Raw genomic sequence first — 7,891 nt, 5'->3', positions numbered from 1 at the left:
TGAGTGCGTGGGAGCAATACGCTGTGCTGTGCCACTTCTGAAATATAATAATTCCTGCTCAAGAAGATGTCCACTTCTGTTAAGGAGCATGGAGGGGAAGATGGGGTGGAGTATCTCACATCTGTGTCCTGAACTCACTTGGTCCACCCTGAAACCTTCTAGTGCCCAGAGAGCAGACAGTAACTTTGGAGATGAGGAACAGAAGACACTTTTTTCAGGGATGTGCAGCTAATGAAGGCAGAGTGAGCAATAAGCCATAGGTCTTCCTTAACCACCTTGTTGCCACACCAGTCCTCACAGATCACTAAACAGAGGCCTCCCTAATTTCATTCAAGCCACTCCTGACTTGCGGTGATTATTTTGATTGCTCAACACTTGCCCACACAAGCTTTCTGGTTACAGGCCTTGCCCCTGGCCACAGGCTTTCTTCTCATTGGAGCTGGCAAGAAATTTTGTTTTCAAGAGCTTGTATGGAAGAATGCCCAGAGCTGCAAGTGGCTATGATTCTAGTCTTCTGAGTAAATAAAGCCAATCCAGAAAGACAGACTATGAAGATGAGAGAGGAGGAAGAAAAGGCAAAGACCTGAGGATGTTTAAATTCTTCAGTCCTGTTGTTCTCAGGCCTGGTTCTGCCCCTACCCTGTCTGCAGCTTACACATATGAGAAATTCCTTTTTGCTTAAGCTGGTTCAAGTTGGATTTCTGTATCTTGCAATTGAGAGTCCCAGTAAAACTTATTCATTAAGAAGTTTTGTTGTTTCAGGGTGTATATTTAATTCTTTAATCGATTTTGAGTTGACTTTAGTGTATGGTGAAAGGTATGGGTCTAGTTTCATTCTCCTGCATATTGATATCCAATTATCCCAGCACCATTTGCTGAAGAGGCAGTCTCTTCCCCAGTGTATAGGCTTGGTGCCTTTGTCAAAGATCAGATGGCAGTAAGTGTGTGGGTTGATTTCTAGATTCTCTATTCTATTCCATTGATCAGTGTGTCTGTTTTTATGCTAATACCATGCTGTTTTGGTTATTATAGCTTTGAAGTATAGGTTAAAGTCAGGTAGTGTTATGCCTCCAGCTTTATTTTTTTTGCTCAGCATTGCTTTGGCTACGCATGGTCTTTTGTTATTCCATATAAATGTCTGGATAGTTTTTTCCATTTCTGAGAAAAATGTCATTGGAATTTTGATGGGGATTGCATTGAATTTGTATATCACTTTGGGTAGTATGGACATTTTCACTATGTTGATTCTTCCAATCCAAGAGCATGGGATATCTTTCCATCTTCTTGTATCCTCTCTAATTTCTCTCAGCAGTGGTTTGTAGTTCTCATTATGGAGATTTTTCACATCCTTGGTTAACTCAATTCCTAAGTATTTTATTTTTTTGGTGGCTATTGTAAATGGGCAAGCTTTCTTGATTTCTCTCTCTGCATGTTCACTATTGGAGAATAGAAATGCTACTGATTTTTGTGTGTTGATTTTGTATCCTGCTACTTTGCTGAAATCCTTTATCAACTCCAAGAGTTTTTTTGCAGAGGCTTTAGGCTGTTCAATATATAGGATCATGTTCAATATATAGGATCATGTCATCTGCAAACAGGGACAGTTTTACTCCATCTTTTCCAATCTGGATGCCCTTTATTTCCTTCTCTTCTCTGATTGCTCTGGCTAGTACTTCCAACACTATGTTGAATAGGAGTGTGAGAGTGGTCATCCTTGTCTAGTTCCTGTTCTTAAAGGAAAAGCTTTCAGCTTTTCCCCATTCAGGATGATATTGGCAGTGGGTTTATCATATATGGCTTTAATTATGTTGAGATAGTTTCCATCTATACCTAACTTATAGAGAGTCTTTGTCATGAATGAATGTTGAATTTTATCAAATGCTTTTTCAGCATCTATAGAGATGATCATATGGTCCTTGTGTTTGATTTTATTAATATGGTGTGTCACATTTATTGATTTGCTTATGTTGAACCAACCTTGCATCCCTGGGATGAATCCCACTTGATCGTGGTGAATAATTTTACATATGTGTTGCTGTACTTCTCAAAGAAAACATAGGAGAAACACTTCAGGAAGTAGGACTGGACACAGACTTCATGAATATGACCCTAAAACCACGGGCAACTAATGGAAAAATAAACAAATGGGATTATATCAAACTAAAAAGCTTCTGTATAGCAAAAGAAACAATTAACAGAGTTAAAAGACAACCAACAGAGTGGGAGAAAATATTTGCAAAATATACATCTGACAAAGGTTTAATATCCAGAATATACAAGGAACTGAAACAACTTTACAAGAAAAAAACAAGCAACCCAATTAAAAAATGGGCAAAAGAGCTAAATAGGCATTTCTCAAAAGAAGATATACGAATGGCCAACAGACATATGAAAAAATGCTCAACATCACTCAGCATTCGGGAAATGCAAATCAAAACCACACTGAGATACCATCTCACCCCAGTTAGGATGGCTAAAATCCAAAAGACTCTGAACGATAAATGCTGGCGAGGTTGCGGAGAAAAAGGAACTCTCATACATTGTTGGTGGGACTGCAAAATGGTGCAGCCTCTATGGAAAATGGTATGGAGGTTCCTCAAACAATTGCAGATAGATCTACCATATGACCCAGCTATCCCACTGTTGGGAATATACCCAGAGGAATGGAAATCATCAAGTCGAAGGTATACCTGTTCCCCAATGTTCATTGCAGCACTCTTTACAATAGCTAAGAGTTGGAATCAGCCCAAATGTCCATCATCAGATGAGTGGATATGGAAAATGTGGTATATCTACACAATGGAATACTACTCAGCTGTAAAAAAGAATGAAATACGGCCATTTGCAATGACATGGATGGACCTAGAGAGAATTAAGTGAAACAAGTCAGGCACAGAAAGAGAAATATCACATGTTCTCACTTATTTGTGGGAGCTAAAAATAAATAAATAAATACACAAACAACCTGGAGAGGGCGGGAAGAAGACACAACAATTACAATTCCTTGAAGTTGATACGACAAGTGAACAGAAAGGACATTATTGGGAGGGAGGGGGGAGAGGGAGGAGGGAGGGAGGTTTCGGTAATGGTCCACAATTATCAACCACATTGTATTTTGACAAAATAATAAAAAAATAATAGTAAATGTAAATGCACAAAACAACAACAAAAAAATAAAAAATAAACACCTTCTTCATAAATTTCTATCCTGTGTAATAGAAAAACAGAGGTAGGACACTTCTCTTGTACCCACCCTTTGTAAGCATCAAGACTCCTAACTTTTATATGTGTACGGATTTATATAAATAGGGGGAAAGTTGTGGAAGAATTGCAAAATTGGTTATAATGAGAGGGAGAGATGAACTTATTCTTTACAAATCTTTTCATCATTTTACATTACTTTTGTTCTTAAAATTTTAATAAAATAATTAAAAATCCCATAGTGTCCTGTCTCTCCTTTTTCTAGCTCACATCTCATCACACACATGTAACACTTTTCATATTGATGCCTGTTTATTCCTAGTTTATGTTTTAATTTGTGTATTTGACATAGCACTGAACACAAAAGAGAGGGACATTTCATAGCTCTTTCAAAAATTGATGAGGAAAGAAAGAAGCAGTAGTCGAGCATGTGGAGGCAAACAATGTCAGCACAATTGAATTTTTATGACAAAAGCTCAAGGGAAGTGGGAGACACCTACCAGAAACTCTTTCTCTAATATAAAATTGGATCTTTTATCACAAAGCAGATCTTCCCTCAGCTGTAAAAGATCTTGGTGATTGTGGAAGTTCTGAGAATTTTCCACAGACCCTCTTATTTCCACTATCTTGTAAGATAGTCCAATAAGCAATTTTCCTATTCTAAGATAATTATCTTTTAGTACTATACATACTATAGTATCTTAAAAATACTATAATGTGCCCATATACTGTTTGAAAGCAAAGTGAAATGAGTTCCAGATGTTAGCCACATAGGTCAACATTGCCATCTACTTAAAGGTGAAGTATCAGATCCTTCCCCAGCTACAGAGATTTAATTTTCTATTACTTTTTTCTAATGTAAAGGAAAAGGAAAAAAAAAATGTTCATAGAAAAGTAATATACGTAATTTCTGTTAATACTTTTTTATCTTAAGTTTTCAGAGATTAATGCCTCCTGTCAGAGTACACGTGAACAGAATGGCTGTGGTATAGAACTGTGGATGAATCTACTTGCCTGGACAGAAAAATAGGAGGCTGAAGAAGTGGACTCCAGATTCCTACTCTTTGGGAAAAGGCCACTGATTAAACTCTGTGCTGTAGATTGGAACCAAAGAAGACAAATATTAAGCAATACAATGGCCACATTCTTGATATAAAAATGTCATTATCTAAATTGATGATCATCAGTCCTGTTACTAAAAGAAGTAGTAATCACTAGGTTAGTCAAGAGCTTTTGTTTATACAGTATTTATCTCAAAGATGAGTATGCATGTGCAGTAACTTGGTATTTGATTTTCTCTGGAAGATAAACAAACCTGATAAATCAATCTTCTTAGAGCAGATTGCTCCTAATTACATTAACTTGATGATGACATTAAAAACTACCACCTGTGACTAAGGTCAAGAACTTTGTCTTATTCATCTCTATTTCCCTGTATCCCCACAGCTTAGGTACTTGGTATTAGGAGCTCAACGTTTCTTGAGAAAACTACTCATCTCTACCTAAAAGAAACCTGATTTTGTTGGAGACAGCAATATGCCCAGCTAAAATAGCACTTTCCAAGTCTTCTTTGCATGAAGAGATAGCTGTGTGATTATCTTCCTGCAAAAGCAACAAGAGATTTTTTTTGGCTGTTGCTTTGGGGAAAATTACTCAAAAAGTGGTGACCTAGTTTGTGTGCATCTTTTCGTTCCCCTCACCCTGACTGACACATCATAGCTAGCGCTGCACTGAACATCTTTCTACCATGAACTGACTGAGGATGGAAGCAAGACCTTATGAAGAAGCAGAAAGACAGGCTCCTGGGACACTGATGCCACTATGGAATTACCATATCAGCCCTGAACTGCCTATCTCCTATCTGTTTTTGTTGTTCTTATTGCTGTTATGTAAGAGACAATTTAACTCCTATCCAATGTAAGACATTACCTTGTTAATCTCACAGCCAAAAACAGTTCCTGATTTCATTCACATTAATGACTAGGATGAAGACACAGAAGGAATGGTTATATCTACTGAAAACAAAAGAAATGGCTACCATGATGAATGGCAAAATTGAAACAAAAAATCTCAGTAGGGTAGAATTTTATTCAGAATAAGTCAGTTGAAATGGGACAGGTAATCATTCTGCATCAAGACGTAAGATCTTAATATGACACCAGGACTGATCTTAGTTCACAACATAAGTCCTTGGAGTTTCAGCTGCTCACTACCCTAACATGAGCAAAGTGTAGGATGACATTACTATTGTTTTCACATGCTTTACAAAAGAATGCCCAGAGCTGTATTATTTTTAAAAAATTAATTTAAACCCGTATTAGCACAGGTTTGTCCACACTATAGAAAATGACTCTCCCAATGCTTGAAAGACAAATGGCTTATTTCGTGTCCCAAAGTTGCAGAACTAGGACAAATGGATGAAAATTAGAGACTAAGTTTTTCATTTTTGTTTTTTTAACCTAACATAGGACCAGGGAAGTGTTCTGGGAGAGACCTACCAGAAGCTCTTTCTCTAATATAAAATTGGATCTTTTCTCACAAAGGAAATCTTCCCTCAGCTGTAAAAGATACTGGTGATTGTGAGAAGTTCTGAGAATTTTCCACGGACCCTCTTGTTTCCATTGTCAGATAGTCTCATAAGCAAATTTCCTATTCTGAGGAGATAATAATTCTTAATTTCAACTGCCTCAATGAAATGATTGCCCAATAAAGTAATGAAATCCTGAGCACTGAAAGGAACACTCAAGAATACTTCTAGATTGTATGGGAGGTATAGCTAGGTGACCTCGAAATTTCCTTTTAACTCTTCAAGAGCCTATGATTCTAGTACCTAGAATATGCAAGTATATAGGAAAATGGCAAAATGAGACTTTGTATTGGCTATATCACTACATAGACTTGAGTCCACAGAAAGATCTCTGATTAACAGAACCACCTTTCAGAGACAAATTTCATGTATAATAAGAATCTCTTTACAATAAGCAATTTAGGTAGTTCCACAAAACTGGATATTAATAAGATTTATCTTCTTTAAAATAATGGCATTATAGTGATATGTAAAGTACTTAATCAACATTTTGTATGACTTTATTCTTTTCTCCACCTTGAAAAATTATGTTATTTCAAGGCTTGGATTAAATATTTCTGCCAGAGGGCCGAGCCCGTGGCGCACTCGGGAGAGTGCGGCGCTGGGAGCGCGGCGACACTCCCACCGCGGGTTCGGATCCTATATAGGAATAGCTGGTGCACTCACTGGCTGAGTGCCGGTCACGAAAATGACAAAAAAAAAAAAAAAAAAAAAAAAAATTTCTGCCAGAGAAAAAAATGTGATGTAAAATGTGGATAAGTAATAATACCTATCTCATACGGTCACTGTACACATTAAATTAAATGATCTATGCAAAGCATTGGCACACAGAGGTTATTCAAAAAATGTTGGGTATTGTAACTAACAATATATAGGTTTATTATATCACATATCCCTATTTTATTTGCCTATACATTTGTTTCCCCTTCTACCTTGGGAGCATCTTAAATTCAAGTAAGAAGCATGTCCTTCATCACTGTGCCTTTAGGGCTTAACTCAGAGTTGTTGCTTAGCAACAATGAACCTATTCCTGAACCGCAGAGCATAATTATGTTGTATAAAGTCAAAAATCATAATATTCTGGAATTTGAAAAAATTCTTAAAATACAAATGAGATTACAAACTAGAATGATAAAGAAACTTGCCCAATGTTACAAGAAGTTAAAAAACAAGAATTCAGTTCTTTAAAAAAACTACAAACCTAGTTTTCCAGGAATTTCCTATACAAAATTATTTCAAAGATCTTTGGAATACTGGCATATTCATGTAATAACCAACTGCATTATAGCCACTTTTTTTTGACTTATTAGATAACCAAATATGTAAAATCAATTGCAAGGTGACTCCAGCCTGTTTCCATTATAAATGCTGGTCTATTCATCCAAAAATGGACCAACAGCTAATGTGTCACAGTAATCTTCCAATTTTGAAAAACTACTTCAATAACTGTTCAATTATCATAAGAACTCAAAAATGTAAATGATCACTACATATTAGCCCATGTCCCTTATAAAATAAAAATGGAAAGGTAATTTATGGTTCAATTTCCAGACCTTAACTGTACATGCACATTTCCTGTATTAGCTCGCCATCTTGTGGCTTCTTACTTTTGTGCAACTCAGTACCTGACTACCACACATGGTAATATGAAACCTATGAGCATACACACATTCACTTGCAAGCTTATTTTATATGCAGCATGTAAGCTAACTGCACCTCCAGTTTTCACTCCCAGACCAACTTCATTCCAACAAAGGCTGATGAACCTTAAATCAGAAAGACAGATGCTGGCAGCCACAAGTGAAGCAAATAACCTAATTAAAAATAATATGCTCTGACTCAAAACACACCTGAATATTTATTGAATAGATTATGCATACACATTTTCTGAAAACTGTAATTTTTTGTTCAAAGCCAACATGAACATAGCCTCTGATAAAGATGGGAAAGCTAGGTAATAACAGGATTTGAACACAGATTTTGCCAACTGGTGATATGGTCTTTCTGCACACTCTGACAGGATTAGAAAATCCTGCAATGTCTGCTTTCTTTGTTGAAGGTGTGTGTGTGTGTGTGTGTGTGTGTGTGTGTGTGTGTGTGTGT

Source organism: Cynocephalus volans, chromosome 5 (genome assembly GCF_027409185.1).
Source record: "Cynocephalus volans isolate mCynVol1 chromosome 5, mCynVol1.pri, whole genome shotgun sequence".
NCBI classification, from domain to species: Eukaryota; Metazoa; Chordata; class Mammalia; order Dermoptera; family Cynocephalidae; genus Cynocephalus; species Cynocephalus volans.
This window is presented reverse-complemented; position numbering follows the sequence as displayed.